This window comes from Myripristis murdjan, chromosome 2, assembly GCF_902150065.1.
Source record: "Myripristis murdjan chromosome 2, fMyrMur1.1, whole genome shotgun sequence".
NCBI classification, from domain to species: domain Eukaryota; kingdom Metazoa; phylum Chordata; class Actinopteri; order Holocentriformes; family Holocentridae; genus Myripristis; species Myripristis murdjan.
Genome location: NC_043981.1, coordinates 19,135,238 through 19,155,237, shown reverse-complemented (window position 1 = coordinate 19,155,237; position 20,000 = coordinate 19,135,238). Strand labels below are relative to the sequence as shown.

The window sequence follows — 20,000 nt, the reverse complement described above, 5'->3', positions numbered from 1 at the left end:
TGATTTCAATAATTTTCCATAATTTCCAGCATCTAAACAGAGCAAACCGAGTCAGGCAACAACGCAAGGCCCTGCCTCCACCTCCCCCGTAAACACACACACACACACACACACACACACACACACACACAAACACACACTCGGGCCTGCGGGAAGCGGCTGCCATCTAAAAACAGGCTGTGCAGCTGGCGGCAGCGGCGAGAGGCGTGCTTTCAGCGTTTGTCCCCGCAGTCGCAGTTTTACTGCGGCTAAATGTATGGAATCAGGCTCTCACTAAAAACTACAATTACAGGTGATATACAGATTGAAATCATAGGGGCCGCTTTTTTTGTTGAGGAAAATTGTCCTAATGAACGGTTTGGCGATTCGCGGGGTGGAAGGGAGGGAAGGGCTGCCGCTGCTGGAGGAGACCGAGCAAGGCTTTTCTCTGCGAGTGTGTGTGTGTGTGTGTGTGTGTGTGTGTTGTGGTGGGGGGCGGGGGCGTCGGGGGGGCAGAAACAGCTGCACCTGCTGCCGCGGCGTGCACTGCCACAGTTAATGATATCGGATGATATCATTAGGCAAAGTGCTCATAAACAGATGTTGGAGGCGCTGCCTAAACAGTGTCAGCTGAGTCAGTTTGTGTGAACGGTATTATTTATATAGGGGCATTTAAGTTTGTTATGTTAATGACCCCTCTGCCGGCGTGCACCGCGCGCCAGGAAGAGGAAAGACGCGACTTAAAGTGCACCTTGGAGCGGCGGCGGCCCCTCGCCGTGGCTCCCGCTTCAGGGCGGCGCTCTGCTGGTTCTGCTGAGAATCAGTGGAGGAGCGTCGGGTTTCCAATGTGGGGTCCGGGGCCCCTCAGAGGGTCCTCAGCGAAATGAGGGACAGTTTAAAGGCGTCCGAACGCGCCTGTCACGAGAATTTAAACAGGAAATCTGATCCCGCATCAATAATGTGGCATTTAAATTGATCATTTCAAATATTACAGCCATTCTTTTCTTTTCTTTCTTTTTTTTTTCTTTTTTTTTTTTTTGGTAATTTTCTGGTAATATTTAGAATTTTTTCAGATTTGTATCATTATTATTATTATTATTATTATTATTATTATTATTATTATTGTTACTATTATTATTATTATTATTATTATTATTATTATTACTATTATTGTTATAATTATTATTATTATTATTATTGTTACTATTATTATTATTATTATTATTATTATTACTATTATTGTTATAATTATTATTATTATTATTATTGTTACTATTATTATTATTTGTTAACACTTTTTTCGGTAATGTTATGGTCGCTGTCTTGTCACTTTTTAAAAAAAACTAATTTCTCTCCTGATTTTTATTTCTTGCTAATTCACTTATCGCCATTTTTTTCTTCCCATGTTTTTGACAGGAACCAAGTGACTTGTCTCAGCTTTCAAAGGGTTCATGCACTCGACGTCACTATGAGACAAAAACATGTATGAGTGATTTATTGTGATGCTTTAATATCACCTCTCTGAATTTAGGCACCTCACCTGGACAGTGCCTCTTTGCTGCACGGCTCATTGGGTTTGGTTTGCTTTCACATCACAAAAAAAATCAAAGAAACTCTGCGATGGTGGACGCGCATCGCAGAGGGGTTTCCAAGAAAATGAATAAAAGAAATAAATTGTGAAGATAATCTCGTGACTCTTGATTTTGATTCAAATTGAAAAAAAGAAAAAAAAAAACACATTGGTTTTGTGAGGAGGTTGTTGGTGCTTTGCCCAAAACTATATTCAGTAACTTTGTTTACAGTGATGCAGCTAATTAGCTAATATTAATGTTCAGATAGGCTATGAATTAACTTCCAATAATTTTTTAAAAGAAGCGCCTTGAAGATTTTAATTAATTTTGTGCATCAACTCTAACGTCCCCGTTCCCTCCACCTTCACATGTTGATGGTTTTGGTTTTTGCGAGTCGACTCTGTGAGGCACGAGCCTGAGCTCTCCTGTCTCATTGTTCATGTGCTGGATTTTAAAGAGTCAGTGCAAACTATTTTACCGTTTAATCCCAGCTGTAACCTCTTCAGTTCTTTCTTAATGCTGCAGAGGAAAATAAACACAAGGCGCTTTTCTTCGAAGGCGTGAAGCAGAAATTCAAGTCGGCATCCGCGAGCGGAGGAGGCACGAGAGCGAGACAGGTGTTGGAGACGGGACTCGAGCGCTCCCCTCGCCTCTCGGCAGCAACACACCTGAGGTCAGAGGGCCCGGGTCCTGCAGCGGGACGGGGCGGGGGGGGGGGCGGGGGCTGCGTGGGCTGATGTCTGCAGGACAGACGAGCCGCTCGGCGCTCAGCTGGATCTGAGGAAACAAAACAGAGGAACATGTTCACATCGGCACGGCGACGCACACAAAGAGGCTTTTATTGCAGCGCAGGAGGAGAAAACACAAGATAAAACTCCACGAGGCAAAGCCCGTCTGAAGTAAGGCCGTGATTGGCTGACAGAAAGCCCAAGCACACAACCAAGAGCTCTGATTGGACAGCAATAATTTGACAACACAATAATAACTGAATGTGCAGTAACAGTCTGGTTTTACATCTTTAGTGTAAATGGAAGCCGTAAACCCTGCAGTGGTTTTCAAGGTGGGATACGGGGCCCCCCAGGGGTCCTTGAGGGTCTTCCAGGGGGTCCTCAGCAAAATGACATAGTTTAAATTTCACTTTAAAGACAAGAAATCTCATGTTATATATATTTTATGAAATGTTTCAGAGGGTCAGGGTGTGTGGGTTTGCTGGAGTGTGTCTCTGTTTGTCTGCTGGCAGCTTCACTTCCAATCTGAAGGATTATTCACGAGGTGAGTGTGAGCGTTTCAGAGCCACCAGTGTTTCTGAGCGGGAGTCAAACTTCCACCAAAACTCTTTTCCTTTCAGCATTACGTTGTGTTTAAACGATGCAGAAAGACGCTTTCTACGGCGAAGCTTCTCTCCTTTCGCTGTTCGAGGCTCGAGCCGCCGCTGCTCCGCCTCCTCCTGGAGCCCCGCCACACGCTAACACACACCAGCGTGTTCACACACATCAGCGTGTTCACACACATCAGCGTGTTCACACACAGCCGCGTGTTCACACACAGGAGCGCTAACAGGGTTCAGGTGCTGCCCGTCAGCTCATTCCTCTCCTCGCCTCGCCTCCCAGCCCGCACTGTGAAATCAAGTTACGCCCTTGACTTTATTCAATAAGTGCAAATATAAGAAAAACGTTTGTGGGCCGGTTATGGAAAAGATTTACCGCCGTCCAAACAAAATTTATTACCACTTATGTACAGCAGAGGAAGAAGTCCTGAAACCAAGTTTATCCCAGTATAAAAGCATCAGAAGCACAATGGAAAAATCCTCTCCATTAGAAAAGCAGAAAAGGAGAAAAAACACAGCAGGATTCTCAGGAAAAGTAAAGATCATTGTGAAGAATGGCTCCTTGCAGATTTCTAAATTATTAATGCATTAAGATGTGGGCGGTTGATTCTGACTGTTTGGTCTATTAATTATAATTTCCTCAAATTTCACATGTCAACAAACCCTTCATCAAATCATGTGGAGGAACTAAAGATTTCACAACATCGAATCAAAATCCATCCATGTTCAAATTTGAATTTTGTGGGTTGCAACACAGGAAATATTAATTTGACATACTGGACCTGCAGACCCGCCTCACCTGCCTCTGATTGGCTTGTAATCCTAATCCTAATCCTAACCCTAGCCTTTGTCAAGGTCAGGCTGAGCCAATCAGAGGCAGAGGAGAGGAGCTGCTAAATGACCGTCCTTGTGATTTTCAATGTTTTTTACTACCATTTCTCCACATTTTCCATGTCAACAAATCAGCAACATCCTGCGGAGGAACTCAAGATTTCACAGCATCGAATAAAAATGTGAATTTTTCGTTGAAACAGCCGCCTTACCACAAACGACCACTGTAACTGCATTACTTTCCCAGTAAACCGATGGGTTGGTGAGACATTTTGAAACTGGAAACTTTGCTGTGTTTTCCCTTTAATTTGTCTCCACGCTGCAGAACGCTCTCACTCCAACATAAGTTTGGTTGTTTATGGCACAATAACATCTGATTTAATGTGATGAAAATGCGAAATAATCATTTTGACGAGCCGTCAACAGCCACCAGGAGCTGGAAAAGCTTGAAAATGCATCTTGAAAAGTGCTGGAATTTGATTAAAGAAAAGGTGCAGGACCCCTCTGTTCAATCTCAGAATATATAATCTGATGTGCAGTTTGTCAGCAGCGGTTAAAATGAAGCCGTATGCAACTATCACCTCTGAAAGAGCTCACTTTGTTAGGGTTTATTGTTTTTGTGTGTGACGACGTCCCGCCAGTGAACAAAGAGGCCAAATGGGAGCCTTCTAGATCGGGTGTATTTTCACATCCATGTCTTGTACAGAGCAGCTTCAAGTCAAAATATCAGCAGAGAAAAAGAGGACGCCCAAAAATCCTAAAACAAGAGAAAGTGCATTGGAAATGAGACGGATTTTTACCTTATTTGAAGTAAAACCAGATTTAAACATAAATCTAAATGACTTTTTATGATGGATTTTTTTTTTTTTTTTTTGCGGAGAACAGCGTGTAACGTGGCAGCATCACTTCACAGGTTCAAACTTCCCCGTGTGCTTGATGAATTAAAGCACTCCTAATAAACAAAAGGAAGGATAAATGATGCAAAAGCACAGCAGTGCCATGTTTATATAATGAGGTGAAGTTTACAGAGAGGTGGGCTGGGAAAAAAAAAAAAAAAAAAAAAGTGCTGCACTGGATAAAACTGTTATCAGGTCATTTGGACTCAGATCAGCCACCAGGATCAGGAACATGACACTTGACTCAAAAACATTCTGGAAACAAGTTGATTTAACATTGGAAATAAGTGGAAATAAGTGGGATTATTTCACCCCACAGGCAGATTTTTTTTTTTTTTTAAATCTTGTTTGAAAAAAAGATTTTAACATGGAGATTTTTTTGCAGTGCACCTTTCAGGGAGGGGAGGGCCGGGCCGGGCGTCAAGCCTCTTTTAAAACAGCGCTCATACACGTGTTAACAGATTTATGTAAAAGGTTAACGTCCTTGTGCTATTCTGCTCAGGCGCTGCCATTTAACCCCCCTCCGCCTCCTCCCCTCCCCTCCCTGGAAAAAAAAAAGGGGAACAGGCGCCCATTTCCCTGCCACCATTATGCTCATTTGTCCTGTCAGGAGAATGACAGGCCGCTTGACTCTTCCCCAGATACGACCATTAGGTAACGCTCTGTCATCTGACAGCCAGGCATTCTGCCGCTCCCTAAAAACCCCCTAATTATTTCCTTCGCCAGAGACAGGCGGCGGCGGGAAGGTAATTTTTAACCTTTCACGTGCACCTGGGGAACCCTCCTCCGGGGAGCCAAGGTGCCTGTGTGGCATTCAGTCATCAAAACATGACCTTTTATGGCCGTTCGGAGAGCAGTTGGCACCGGGTGCCACGCGCCGGCTAATGCTAATGTTGATGACTAATTTATGCATCAGCCGACCGCATCTGCAGCAAGTTTAGGGCAGCAACAATGTGTGATAGAGCAGAGAGGAGAGCGGCAGAGGAGGGGAGAGAGCGAGCAGAGGTGAAAGGCATTTTGGGGGAAGGGGGCGGGTTTTTGAGACACCCGGTAGCCTGGCACGACAGGGAATTGAGGGGGCTAATTATGTTGCAGGGAATACATTCGGCGTGACCAGCGAGCCTTTTTAGAATTTGTCGAGCGCAATCTGACTAACGTGGCTGACCTTTACTTTTTTGCCCAAATTGCGGGAGACCAGAGAGCATGCAAGATGTGTGTGCATATTCTATGACCTAATTGGCTTTTTTCTTGCGAGGGGGCGAACGCCGCGGCACCTTTTCCACCAAAGCAGAACCACAATTTGGTGTCAAACTCGGCTGCCCTCCTCTTGTCACCGGTGCATTTTAAGCTCACAGCACAACAGCAGCACATTTACAGTAGATTTACACTGCCCCCCCCCCCCTCCGGGCCAAAGTGTTTTTAGCCACTTTACCTTGTTAAACCGGGATTAGCAGCGTTCTGCAAGCCAGCCTGCATCAAACGGCAGCTCGTAAGCCTTCGCTCGCTCATGGAGACACACACACGTTATCTCCATCAGCTCTCATCACAACACATCTCACATTATTATTATTATTATTATTATTATTATTATTATTATCATGTTTTTCAAAGAATATGAGACACAGCGCAGAAATCTCCATGTTAACAACTCTGTTAAAAAAAAAAATCTGCCAGTGGGATGAGATAATCCCATTTGTTTCCATCGCTAATCAACTTGTTTCCAGAATTTCCTTTTAGTTACATTTTTTTAGGCAGGTCTGCATTAATCTGCCCTGTTTCAACATATTTATACTTGTTCCACAAAAACAAATGAAATAAAACTGCACTGAAAAATGGGATTATTTCCTTTCAGTCAGATGTGATGATGATGAGGCTGAAGGACTTGGTAACATGGGGATTATTTGTTCAGTCTATTTATTAAAAAAGAAAATCTGATGTCACTTTTCTGATTATTACTCTCCTCAGATTTCATTAGTCATTACTTCATGTTTGCTGTGACCTTTGACCTCCTTACTGTTTGGTGCGTGTCGGTGATCTTTGAACTGAGGCTTATTCTACTGCACTCAGTACACTCATCTATTTAGAGCATAAGAGAAATGCTAATCAATCAATCAATCCATCAATCAACAACTGATCAACTGGTAAACTAATTAACAGCCAATCAACCAATCAGCAATCAACCAACTAATCAACAACTAACCATCCAATCAACATCCAGCCAACAATAAACCAACCAACAGTCAATCAACAAATCAACAACTAATCAACCAACCAACTAATCAAAAACCAATCAACAACCAACAAACCGATCAACGAACATTCAACTGGCCAACCAATCAACCAACCAGACAAACAACCAATCGATCAACCAATCAGCACTCAACCAGCTAATCAACAACTAACCATCCAATCAACATCCAGCCAACAATAAACCAACCGACCAATAGTCAATCAACCAATCAACAACTAATCAATCACTAACCATCTTACTAATCAACAACCAACCAACCAACCAACCGACTAATCAACCAACTAATCATTAACTAACCACCCAATTAACAACTAATCAACAACCAACTAATCAAAAACCAACCAACTGATCAACAACCATTCAACTGACCAACTAATCAACCAACCAATTAGGCAACAAACAATCAATCAATCAATCAATCAATCAATCAACCAAACTAATCACAAAACCAAACAACAACAAACCAACTAGGCATTAACTAACCAACCAATCAACAACTAATCAATCACTAACCATCTTACTAATCAACAACCAACCAACCGACTAATCAACCAGCTAATCATTAACTAACCACCCAATTAACAACTAATCAACAACCAACCAACTGATCAACAACCATTCAACTGACCAACTAATCAACCAACCAATTAGGCAACAAACAATCAATCAATCAATCAATCAACCAAACTAATCACAAAACCAAACAACAACAAACCAAGTAAGCATTAACTAACCAACCAATCAACAACTAATCAATCACTAACCATCTTACTAATCAACAACCAACCAACCAACCAACCAACCAACCAACTAATCATTAACTAACCACCCAATTAACAACTAATCAACAACCAACCAACTGATTAACAACCATTCAACTGACCAACTAATCAACCAACCAATTAGGCAACAAACAATCAATCAATCAATCAATCAGCCAAACTAATCACAAAACCAAACAACAACAAACCAACTAAGCATTAACTAACCAACCAATCAACAACTAATCAATCACTAACCATCTTACTAATCAACAACCAACCAACCAACCAACCAACTAATCATTAACTAACCACCCAATTAACAACTAATCAACAACCAACCAACTGATCAACAACCATTCAACTGACCAACTAATCAACCAACCAATTAGGCAACAAACAATCAATCAATCAATGAATCAACCAAACTAATCACAAAACCAAACAACAACAAACCAACTAAGCATTAACTAACCAACCAATCAACAACTAATCAATCACTAACCACTTACTAATCAACAACCAACCAACCAACCAACCAACTAATCATTAACTAACCACCCAATTAACAACTAATCAACAACCAACCAACTGATCAACAATCATTCAACTGACCAACTAATCAACCAACCAATTAGGCAACAAACAATCAATCAATCAATCAACCAAACTAATCACAAAACCAAACAACAACAAACCAAGTAAGCATTAACTAACCAACCAATCAACAAAGAATAAATTGACCAACTACTCAAACAGTGAATAAACAACCAATCAACCGACCAATTAGTCAATCAATCAGCCACCAACACCCAGTCAGTCAGTCAGTCAGTCAGTCAGCAGTCATCCAGCTGGGCAGGCGGCTCTGAGCGCTCTGACGTGTTTGCCTCATGATCATATTCAGTTTTTAATAGTTGGCAGGATGAGGGGATAAAGCTGATTAATGGGGGGTGAAACGATGAAGCGGCACTTTCTTCATCTGTCTTTGGAATCAAACAAACACCACAACATGCAGGAGGCGTCGTAAACGCGGCTGCTCCTCCTCGCCGTTCGCTTTGCTTTCTTTTTTTTTTTTGTTTTCCCAGAGAATATGAATGGGCGAGCGGCGCGAACGCCTTCTGCGGTGTCAGGGCGGCGCGAGAGCGATGGGCGGCCGGCGACACACACATTTATGTGGCGGCGTCAAATAAAGAAAGGCACGCGGCCCCCCCGGGGGCTTTACAGTCAGCTGACAAAAACACTGTAGCTTTATAATCCTCCCAAACTCCTGCGGCCCATAAATCGTTATTATCTTGAAATGTTTCTGCGAGGAGACAAATTGAGGTGTTGCGTTTGCAATCTGGGTAATGATGAGATGAATTTCATACAGTCAGACAGACAGAGAGAGAGAGAGAGAGAGAGAGAGAGAGGAAGAAATCAAGCTAATCAAATCAAAAGTAAGTGATGGTGTTATGCTGTTTGAACAACATAATTTGTATGAATCAGGCGGCGGCCGTGTTTGCAAACATGCCGCTGCCTCCTCGCTTTGGATATTTATTGTGAGCGGCGGTGAGAGACGCCGATGAGCACTTTGTTTGGACAAATCACAAAATTACACCGTCTCATTTTGCCTGGAAAACCTTTGCTTATTTCCTTTTGTTGATTTCTTTTTTCCTCCTTTCCCGCGCCGCCGGTGTTTGATTCCTCGACGCAGAAAGGTCAGCGCAAAGTGTTTCCCCTCCGAGCGACGCGCCGCAATAAAACACGAGTAAACACACAGAGCAAGACGGATTCAAGCTGCCGCGCGCTCGCTCGCTCACGCCGCCGCCGCCGGTGATTTATCCGGCGCCTCCCGATCCCTCGCTCAGGCCTCGCCGGTGACCATTAAGCTTCGAAATTACACCTTCTATCACGGGCGGCCGCTCTCACCTGAGTATTGGATGACTGAAATAAAATATGAATAATTAATATTGAGAAATAGGTTCCTGGCAGCAGCAACGGCTGCAATGTAATAATGAGCGTTATGTTTCTGCTGTGTTTCTCCTCGTTTTCTCCTCCCTCGCTCCTCCTGCTGCCTCAGCTTCTCCGGGGAGACGACACCACGCAGGTATCAGCTTCATCTTCTTCTTCTGTGGTTCTTCCTCAACTGGTTTGACTTCCCTGGCTGCTTGTTTGTTTGTTTTTCCTCTCCTCCTCCTCCTCCTCTTCTTGTTCTTCTCCATTTTTATTTTTTAAATCAGCCACATGATGAATAATAATAAATGACATCATCTTCACCTTCTTCTTCTTCTTTGTTGGTTCCTGCTCCGCAGATCTGACTTCCCCAAGTACTTGTTTCTTCTTCTTCCTTTTTTAGTCAGCTGTTAAAATGGACAATACCCACCCAGGTATCATCATCATCGTCTTTTCCTTTGTCTTCTTCCTCTTCTTCGTTGGTTTTTTCACACCTGATTTGCCTCCCTTGGTTGCCAGTTTGTTTACCTTCTCCTCTTCTTCTCCCATTTTTAAAGAAGCTGCTGTTTGACAAATTAGAAAAGACCTTCTTCTGTTTTTCTTCTTCTTCTTCTGATCCGACACTCCAGGCTGCTTGTGTCTTTTATCCTCCTCATTCTTCTTCTGTAGTTAAAATAAACAGGAAAAAGCCCATCCAGGTGTCATCATCACCTTTTCTTCTTCTCCAGTTTTTCTTGTTTGGCTCATGTGACTCCTCTGGCCGTTTCTTTTTTGCTCCTTTTCTTCTTCTTCTTCTCTTCAAGAAGCTGCCATCAAGTAAAAAAAACCCAGGTATCACCTTCATTGTCTTCATTACTGTCTTCTTCGTTGGTTCTCCCTTGGCTGGACCCGCCCATGCATCACCATCATCACCTTCTTCTTCTTCTGTGGTTCTTCCTCGGCTGCTCTGACTCACTCACCAGCCTCTTCCTCCTCTTCTTCCTTTCCCATGTGTCAATGAGCTGCCATTTTCCTCTTCTTCTTCTTCCTCTTTTTCTTCTTCTACTTCATCATCATCATCATCGTCTTCTTCTCTTCTTCTTCTTTGTTGGTTCCTCCTTGGCTGATTTGACTCCCCTGGCTTCCTCCTCCTCCTCAGCTTCTTCCTCTTCTTCTTCTTCTTTTTCTTCTTCTTGTTTTCAAAAGCTGCTGTTTAATAAATTAGAAATCATCATCATCTTCTTCTTCTTTGTTGGTTCTTCCTTGGCTGATCTGACTCCCTGAGCTGCCTCCTTCTTCATCCCTCCACCTCCTCCTCCTCCTCCACTCCTCCTTCGTGTTTTTCTTCTTCTTTTATTCTAATAAGCTGCCGTGAAATAAATCAGACAACACCCAAGCAGGTATCATCATCATCATCATCATCATCATCTTCTTCTTCATTAGTGTCTCCTTCAACTGATTCGACTCTTCTTCTTCTTTGTATTAAGGTTTTGTTAAATAAACCAGACAACACCCAAGCAGGTATCATCATCTTCTTCTTCTTTGTTGGTTCCTCCTTGGCTGATTTGACTCCCCTGGCTTCCTCCTCCTCCTCAGCTTCTTCCTCTTCTTCTTCTTCTTCTTGTTTTCAAAAGCTGCTGTTTAATAAATTAGAAATCATCATCATCATCATCTTCTTCTTTGTTGGTTCTTCCTTGGCTGATCTGACTCCCTGAGCTGCCTCCTTCTTCATCCCTCCACCTCCTCCTCCTCCTCCTCCCCTCCTCCTTCGTGTTTTTCTTCTTCTTTTATTAAGCTGCCGTGAAATAAATAAGACAACACCCAAGCAGGTATCATCATCATCATCTTCTTCTTCTTCATTAGTGTCTCCGTCAGCTGATTTGACTCTTCTTCTTCTTTGTATGAAGGTTTTGTTAAATAAATCAGACAACACCCAAGCAGGTATCATCATCTTCTTCTTCTTTGTTGGTTCTTCCTTGGCTGATCTGCCTCCCCTAGCTGCCTTCTTCTTTATTCCTCCTCCTCCTCTTCTTCTTCTTCTTTTTTTTTTAATAAGCTGCCGTTAAATAAATTAGAAAATACCCACCCAGGGGTGATCAGACGGCCACAAACCCTTGTCATCTGTCTCCCAGCGCTGCCAGGCAGAGAGAGAGAGAGAGAGAGAGGGAGAGGAAGAGGAGAGGCGGCCAGGGCTGCTACTTTCCCTGGCTTGGTATTCTGTCAGAGGTGAGGGAGGAAGGGCGAGAGACATCCAGAAAGAACAGAGCACAGAGAGAGAGAGAGGGAGAGAGAGAGAGAGAGGCTCGTTTTCGCCACAGCACCGAAGGCAATCCGCTATTCAGTCCATATTTATTTAATGCAGCAAGAGAGAGAGAGAGAGACAGAGGGAAGGAAGGAAGGAGGAGAGGAAGGAAGGGAAGGAGGCGAAGAGGAAGAAGAAGAAGAAAAAAAAAAAAACTTTGCTACATATGGAGTGCTTCTTACAACTAATCAGCAGACTGTTGGTGATTGGGGCCGCGGGCGCCAGGTTGGCTCGAGCCGGCGTTAGCACAGTGCCCAGGTCTTTGCTGCAGGCTGCACAGGTTGGCCTCAACTCTGCTGGGGAGCAGATGGCGAGCCAAAGCTTGTAGTCACACTTACCTTCCCCACTAAATCCCTAATCCCTCCGTGGACGCTCCTCCAAGGCAGGTTTTTGGAGGCAGAAATAGGGGTTACAATCTGGACCGGCGCGGCGCCTGCCAAAACACTCACAACACAGAAATGCAAATTAACTTATTTGTGTTGTCCGCCGGCCAAGGCGCCGCTTCTTTTGCGGGTAATTAAGATACCTTGAAAAATATTTGTAAAAGATCAATAATTTGAAATGGACAAATAACAATGCGGCGGGGAGAATGAAAGAATAGGGACGCGCAGAGGTGCCGGGGGGTGGGGCCGTTTTTTGTTTGTTTGTTTGTTTGTTTGTTTGTTTGTTGCCCCCCCCCTCAGCCCTGAACACCCCTCCCTCCAGCTCTCACCTACAGATTTGAAAATTCGTCCCTCGGGCGTCGGCCAGCCGCAAATTCAGCCTCAAACCCTGCGAGGCGTTTGATTACCTTTAATAAGTCGGACGTTACGGCGCCGCACCGAACCGGGGTGGCACGCCGACAGAGGCCGGCGGCTGGATGTCGAACACATGAGGCGAATTTTTGTTCCTTTAAAGCCAGCAGCTTGAAGCCGTAAACAAACAAACAAACAAACACACAAACAAAAAAAGACCACAAAAAAAAAAAAAAGGGGGGGAAAAAAACACACACAAAAAAAACAAGCGCCCCCTGAATCAATAACTGTTAGAGGAGGCGCAGGAGCCTCGGTGACACCTTTCAGCTGTGCTTGTTGGCTGGGGCTGCAGCCGCACACACACACACACACACACACACACACACACACACTGTTATTAGCCTGGTGTCAGCAGCACTAAATGGGCTGCAGATGTTAATGTGCTGCTTTGGATACAGTGGCAGGGGGAAAGAGGCAGAGACGGACCGATTGAGACGCAGAGCGACAGAAAAAACAGGAGGAAGCAGCTCGTTTGTCACCGAGGAACCAAAACCAGGAATAACTCAGAGGTTAAGAGGCAGCAAACACCCCGGACACACTCACACACACACACACACGCTGGATTTTATCATTCACACAGTCCTCATGCGTTCACAGGGACAGAGCAGGATGTGTTATTCACCTTCAGGTTGGATGTAAAATTAGAAATACACCGCGGATTAATAAAAAAAAATAATAATTTACTCCCATGGATCTTCATCTTAAGGTTTAACAGGATTTTCTTTTTCTTTTTTTTAACGTATGACCTTTGTTGACCTTTGATGATGGGTGTGCTTTATGAATTTTCATGTCGTTTTGAGGGTCTTTACGCTCCCCTCTCCTCATTTTAATAATACTGAAAATTTTACAACCCTCTGCTTATGTGATTTTTTTAAAAAATGTATTTGCTGTATACTTGCATACATCTCATGCATTAATTAATGAAGTAATGTTATTTATTAATTATTTTATTTTTAAATCTGGCCTCCCTGGTTCAATAAAGATGAAATTTAAAAAAAAAAAAAATTCAACTTGATTTCAGGACACCAAGACGTTACACTGAAAATAAAATAAAATAAAATAAAATAAAATAAAATTCTAATAAAATTTAAATTAAAAATAATTTTTATTTATTTATTTATTTACTTATTTATTTATCCATCCATCCATCCAGACAGACTGCCTGATTTAATAAAGATGAAAATTTTAAAAAATCCAACTTGATTTCAGGATATCAGCACATTACATTGCAAATTAAATAAATGAAATAAAATAAATTAAAATAATAAAATAATATTAACATCTGCATCAACATGTCGCGTCATCTTGGACTCTTAATTCTTGATTTGTAATTTTATCTTATTTTTATTTTTTTCTTTGTTTGTTTGTTTGTTTGTTTGTTTGTTTGTTTGTTTGTTTCGGGGCTGCCTCCGGTGGCGTTTGGAGCCACAGGCTCCTCAGGTGATGGTCAGCTGATGGCGGTCGGCTCTCGGCCTCCCGTCACCGTAGCGACGGCCGGCCGACCTCGACTGGAGGTCAAGTCACTGCTGTGAGGAGCTGAGTAAGTCATTAAGTCATTAATTATTAAACACAAATACATAAATAAATACATGCATATATTTTAAAATAAATATAAAAGTTAATGGGTGACTTTAAGAAAAAAAATGCATCGCTTAGTATCTTTGCATCTTTCTGGCAGCTCTGCATGAATGTCCTTCTCTTTGTATTGATTGTTATGATGATGATGATGATGATGATGAAGGCTCTGTCCTCATGACTCCATCCTCATCCTCACACTTAATTTGAATTTTTTGTGATGTTCTCCTTTTTTTGTTGACACTTTGTTTTGTTTATTGTTGTTTGTTTAGGTCGTCTCCTCCTCAGACTGTGTGTGGCACCATCTTTGGCTCTTTTGACTTTGACTTTGTTTTTCTGTTTTCTGTTTCATCTGGATGAGAGGAAGTTTTTGCTCTGCCAGTGAACTTCATCACTGTTAAACTGATGTGATATTTCCTGATGTACTGCTTGTCGGAAAAAGTAATTTCTTTGTACTTTTATTTTATTTTTTAAATTGTTCTTATTTTTTTCTATTTTTTTCTATTTATTTATTTATTTATTTATTTATTCTAAAATACAGTCTGTCAAAATATACTTGAGTGTAATAATTTTCAAAGTAGAAGCAGCCTCCACAAAATCAGCAAAATGTCAACAAATCAATTTTTGCTTTTTTAATTGTATTTATTTTATTCATTATTTTATTTATTTTCACTTTATGTATTATTATTACTGTTGTTGTTGTTGCTTATTTTTATTCTATTATTATTCTATTATTATTTAGATTTATTTATTTATTTATTGTACTTTTTCAACAAAAGGTCAACAAAGGTCAAAATCAATAAATCAGTTTTTACTGTTTAAATTTGATTTATTTTATCCATTAATTTGTGTATTACGATGATTGCTTTTTGCTCATTTGGCCTGACTGTCCAGCAGAAGGTCAGCAGAGGTCGGTGTCCTCGGGTCAGCATGAAAACATTTTGCTGAACGAGTCGAGCGTCTTCATCCTGATACGTCTTCGTCACGGCTGACAGGTCAGATGTCACTCTGCTCTCCCTCTATCTCCCTCTCTCTCCCTCCCTCCCTCCCTCTCCCTCTCTTCCTCACTTTCCCTCTCTCTCTCTCTCCCTCTCTCTCCCTCTCTCTCTCTCCAGCTGAAAGCGACACGCTGGCCGTGGCGGCCGGCTGACAGCGGGCCGGCGGGTGGCGTTGTGATCCGGCTGGCCCGTCCGTCAGCGGCAGCCGTCTGAAAGGCCTCGGGGAGCAGCGAGGCGGATCAAACGGCCTCCCCGGCGTCCGACCAGATGTCCTCGCTGGGACGGGTTCAGATGGTCCCAGCGAGCGGCGAGGGAAAGGTCAGAGTCACACGGCGGGTTAAACTGGACCCATCATGAAACTGGCGGCCTCATCGTCAGGGATTATTTCAATTAAGCTTCACGCTGGCTCGACGTGGGATTACAAGACGGTTTAGGCCGGCGGGACACGGCGGGCAGGGCCCAGCGGAGTGCAGGGGCAGGTAACACCGAGCAACAGCCAGGGAAAAAATTTATTTTAAATTACTGGAGTTACAGAGACAAGCTGGTGCTGCCAAAATATATTTTATATATTTTTTAAAATTTTTTTTCTTCATTGTTGCAGATACACAGACAAGTTGAGAGTCCAAAATTATTTTTCTTCTTTTTTTTTTTAGTCTTTATTACAGTCACAGAGAAGTCACTGGTTCAGGATTTATTTTTATTCTTTTTTTTTTTAATTATTTTGTTTATTATCGTTATTGTTGTTATTATTATAGATGCATAAACAAGTAGAGGGTCCAAAATTATTATTATTATTATTATTTGTTTGTTTGTTTTAATCTTTACGACTGTCACAGAGAAGTCATTGGTCGACTATTTATTTCTACTATTTTTTAAATTTTATTTCTTCTTCTTCTTATTGTTATTGTTATCATTTTAGATGCACATACAGGTTGTTGGTTCAAAAATTATTTTAATCGTTTTTTTTTTCAGTTTTTATTATGGACGTGTTTGGCCTCTGTGTCCACAACTTATTTAGAACATACATTTTTATTTTATTTTAATATAATAACATTTTTACTGTAGTTTTTAATTTTATAATTTCAATTAACTTTACACATTTTTATCATTATTATAGATTCACATAGAACCTGTCGATTGCAAAAACTGTTTTTATCTTGTTTTTTTATTTATTTATTCTTTTTAGTTTATTATAGACTCAGATCTTTTTTTAATCTTATTTTAACTTTCATTATTAGTTTTTGGCTAAAGAACTATCCTTATCATTTATGTGTTTAGGTATGTTTTTGTCTGTTTTATTTATTATTACAGACGCACACAGACACACCGACACTGTTTGTCCGAAAATTTTCCTTACCATTAAATTACATTATTATTATCTTGATTTTTTTAGTAATATAGGCGCAAGGAGAATTTGTCAGTGTGAAAATGTGTTAGTATGATTACTGCTATTATTATTACTACTACCGTTATTATTGTTAATATCATCACAGAACCACAGAGATGTGACTGGACCTCAAATGTAGTTTCAGTAGGAAATGATAAAACTCAGCGGCTCCCTGAAAGAGTGACGACGTGTTATTTCAACATCCTGCTGCACGTTTGGACAGAAAACCGTGAAACGAGCGAGAGCGGCTGGAAACCAGTTAATGATCGAGGTTTGAAAATCAGAATGTTTCAGTCCAGTCAAGACGCATCAGAGGGGACAACGTGGAACAAATTAAATACACAAAAGAAAATAAAATGTTCTCTGCTGAGCCTCAGATGGACAGACAGACAGACAGACGGATATAGATATGACTGTGACCTTTGACCTTTAATGTCCCTGCAGAAGGGGGAAAGAGAGAAGCAGCTTCACCTACATGGATCAATAAACGATTACATCATGATTATGAAAGACAAACCGTGCCGCTGATTGTCTGCTGCGTCGACAAAAGTGATTTAACGAGGGAGGGAATAAGCCCCGAGGGGAAATTACCTCACCGTCTCCCTGCTTTGCTATGCACAGTCGCTCCGCCGCCGCCATCGCTGGAAATTAATACGGGAGGTTAAAAAAAAAAAAGGTACTGAGAGTGTCGTCTCCACCTGCGGCCTCTCCTCGGACCGCAGGTGGAGACGAACCCGGCCGCCGAGGCCTTCCGGCCCTGCCCTCCTCTGTGCTGCTGCAGGATTTGGACACAGCCGGCGACTCCACCTGGCATTTCACCTGCTGCCGCTTCAGCCTGGCTGAGATGCGGCGGCGCAGGAGGAGAGCCCGGCGGTCGAGCCTCGCCTAAGCGGCCCGACAGAATCGGCCTGATTCCTGATTCTCGACGAGGCAGCCGCGTTTCGAAGTCGCACCCGGATCAATTAATGGACCGGTAATGTGTCTCACTTTCATTCGCGGCGGGAGCGGAGCCTCAGAGAGCGGCCGCCTTCGGCCGAGCGCGGCCGGCCGGCATCAGGCGGGGCGACGAGGAGGAGAACTCGATACGACGCTCAGCTGTTCACAGCAGAACCTGCCGGAGGAAGATTCTCCGTCTGGCTGTCATTTCCTCACCCGACGCCTCTTCCTCCTCCTCTTTTTTTCCACTTGTGGTCGGGACTCTGCGGCTTCGACACCACCGCTCGCTTCTGTTTACCATCTAGGAATTTAATCTCATTATATTCTGCTGGTAATCCAAGCCTGCGCTCTGTATCGCTCGATATAAACACCAGCAGAGGCCTGCGGATGGTGTGACCTCCCTCCAGCAGCCATATTGGAGGTCATCACCTGCGACGCACGATGATTATTACTTTCACTGCTGATTAATCTGTTTCAGATGTTTTCAGTGTTTAAAGTGTGAGAAATAAAGGTGAAGTGATGAAAGTCATCAGAGCTAAGAGTGATGTCTTCGACTCGCTTCCTGAGTCTGATCTAATGAAAACTCTGTGTTTTTCTATGATTTTTATGTAGTAAAAACGTGTTATGATGGTACTTTATGGTAACTGTGACTACCAAAGTAGTACTGTGGTATTTTTGAAGGTATTTTCTGGGAGCTGTGATTAATTGGCAAAAAAACAGAGGTTAAGCTCGAGGCTTCAGAAGCCATGGTTATGATTTCCTGCCAAAAACAGGTCGTTTGCTTGCAGTGCTAAAGCTAACAATGTTTTATTTTCACATGCAGCCAAAAAAAAAGAAAACAATAATTCATTTTAAAATGATATGAGCCGACAAAAGGAAGACAACCTCAGCTTTTCTTGGCGTTTCTTTTCTACTTGTTGTAATTTCATCCTCCTCAGCTGGAGCTGACCCAGTTTCCCCTCAGGGATCGATAAAGTATTTCTGAGTCTGATTCTGAAATCCTTCGCTGCATTTCATTTGGTGCTCTGTGGCCTTATGACACATCAAACAGCTGATAATCTCAAATCATGACGTCACTCACTTTTGCTAATAACCTGCTAATAAAAAAGTTGGTGCAGTTTACTGGAAGTAACAAATTACCTTTACTCATGTCTTCACTTCATCTTAAATCAGATCCATTACAGAGAACAGATGATCAGTGACAGACTGTGGGACCTTTCACAATAAAAGCTCAGTGAGCAGAGATGAGAAGGGGAACCTGCTTCTACTTTGTTGGTGCTACTTTTTGTCATTTTACAAATTTCAGAATAAAAGCCACATAAGGGAAAACTGCAATGAGGACCATTTAGACTCAACTGGCAGAAAATGGGGAATATGTGTGGAAATATGTGGACCATGTAGACTCAACCATCACATGATGTGCTTATTCCACATGTGTCAGTTGAGTCTACAGGGTCAGTTGAGCGTAATGCCCCTTTAAAAGCAGTGCAGTCACATACCAGCAGAGTGACAGTACTTCTACTTCTACTGCAGTCACATACCAGCAGAGTGACAGTACTTCTACTTCTACTACAGTCAGATACCAGCAGAGTGACAGTACTTCTACTTCTACTGCAGTCAGATACCAGCAGAGGAACAGTACTTCTACTTCTACTGCAGTCACATACCAGCAGAGGAACAGTACTTCTACTTCTACTGCAGTCAGATACCAGCAAAGGAACAGTACTTCTACTTCTACTGCAGTCAGATACCAGCAGAGTGACAGTACTTCTACTTCTACTGCAGTAAAACACCAGCAGAGGAACAGTACTTCTACTTCTACTGCAGTCACATACCAGCAGAGTGACAGTACTTCTACTTCTACTGCAGTCACATACCAGCAGAGGAACAGTACTTCTACTGGAGGAGCAGTTTGTAGTACTCCTTGTCGTCTCTAATGGAAAGAGCACCTTTAAAGCGGTGGAATAGCCCTTTAAAGGTGGGAGAAGGTGCAGCCTGCTGGTTTCTCGCTGGCGGAGCGTCTGAAATATGGATGAGCCGCCGCTCCATACATCATGTTCGCTGACATGTAGTATTAAAATTTATGAACGACTTCATCAAAAAGCACTTTCTCCAAGACAGATTTGTCCTGACACCAGACTCACACGGCTGCTTGAAGCCTCAGATAAATATGTGTGTGTGTGTGTGTGAGGTTGTGTGTTTTCCTGTGTGTGTGTGTACACGGGAGCATCTGTACCTCTGTGTAGGCTATTTGTGTTTGTGTGTCGGTTTGTATGCGTGTGTGTGTATGTGTGTGTGTGTGTTCATAGCTGTGTGTGTTTGCATGTGCATGAGTGTCAGTTTGTGTAATCTGTGTATCGCTTGAGCCTTGGTTCACACCGTGTGTTTGTTTCAAAAAGTGAAATTTAATACATTTTTTAATGCGACCTGGAAGTGAATTTGAGAGCAAATTACAAAACAAGCAAAAATAAAATAAAATAA

General features: G+C 42.4%; 1 long non-coding RNA gene across 5 annotated transcripts in view; it reads right to left on the bottom strand.

Moving 5' to 3' along the window:
* Positions 1-20,000, bottom strand: part of LOC115373580 (uncharacterized) — a 339,580-nt gene that overhangs the window by 80,930 nt on the left and 238,650 nt on the right. For 4 of the 5 annotated variants that reach the window (XR_003929553.1, XR_003929556.1, XR_003929557.1 and 1 more), the window contains one exon: positions 2,219-2,327. The exons of the other annotated variant lie outside the window; for it this stretch is intronic. This is a non-coding gene — a long non-coding RNA (uncharacterized LOC115373580). The remainder of the gene's footprint in view (positions 1-2,218; positions 2,328-20,000) is intronic. 5 annotated transcript variants of the gene reach the window in all.